The sequence below is a fragment of the Etheostoma spectabile genome, unplaced genomic scaffold (assembly GCF_008692095.1).
Source record: "Etheostoma spectabile isolate EspeVRDwgs_2016 unplaced genomic scaffold, UIUC_Espe_1.0 scaffold363, whole genome shotgun sequence".
In the NCBI taxonomy this organism is placed as follows: domain Eukaryota; kingdom Metazoa; phylum Chordata; class Actinopteri; order Perciformes; family Percidae; genus Etheostoma; species Etheostoma spectabile.
The window spans coordinates 333,693-334,621 of record NW_022605593.1 but is presented as its reverse complement, the minus strand read 5'-3'; the positions used below and the strand labels follow the sequence as shown (position 1 = coordinate 334,621).

At 41.0% G+C, this 929-nt stretch overlaps 1 long non-coding RNA gene across 1 annotated transcript in view; it reads left to right on the top strand.

Moving 5' to 3' along the window:
* The window catches only part of LOC116686415 (uncharacterized), a 22,137-nt gene that overhangs the window by 20,393 nt on the left and 815 nt on the right, over nucleotides 1-929 (top strand). The gene's annotated exons all lie outside the window — the stretch shown is intronic.

Below are 929 nucleotides of genomic sequence, written 5' to 3'. Positions count from 1 at the left end.
TCTTGAGCTGAAAAAGTTTGGGAACCGCTGCTTTAAAGAAATGCAAAACAAACCCAGTGCATTGTTTTTGTTGCTTCTACCCGTGAATGTACCTGTGGTGTAGCCAGACTGATTCACTCCACAGCACTGTGGACATAGGTCTGGCAATCTGAAAAAAAAAAAAAAAGTTATCTTTAGTCACTCATGCGAGTTTTATCACACTGCTACTGAACAGCGCACAATGCGCCGCATTCAGCGACACAGTCAGAAGTGCAGAGACTTTACAGTTAAAGGGCTAAAAGCATTTAAAAGCAGCGTGGTGTGCTGATGGATGGTTATTATCCCCACAGCCTGCAGTCGGCCTCCTGCCCGTCAGGAAATCAGCCGTGAACAGATGGACACGTCAAAGCCTAAACACACAGCCATCAACATAATAAAACTAAAGCAGAGTTATGTAAGCCTGTAGGTTAGCACATAAGTATACACATCGAGAGATGCAACAGCATTTTGACACACTGAAGATGGTAATGTGAAGTTGTAATTTACGGAAGTTTTAGGACACCGGGAAAGTGGTTCACGAGGGATGGGCATCTATTATCAAAGGAACATTTCAATTAATTTCAATGTTATTTATAGCAGCAAATCCTTACAGAAGTTATCTCAGGACACTTTACAGATATGGTATAATTTACAGAGGCCCAAAAGCATTTGGTGGGATAGCAAATTGCCAATTAGCAAAACAACAGGTTTTGTAGCATTGGTAGTTGTTGCCTAGCACTAGCAACCCGTAGATTACATATGTAGGACACTGGCTAAATTAATTCACATACATCTAATTAGATGTGTAAGCATAAGTAAGAGAAAAAAACATCTGTTTACAACAGGTAGAAACCTCAAATCTGACACGACTTGTTTGGGGGAGAACACAGAGAGAGAGAGAGAGAGAGAGA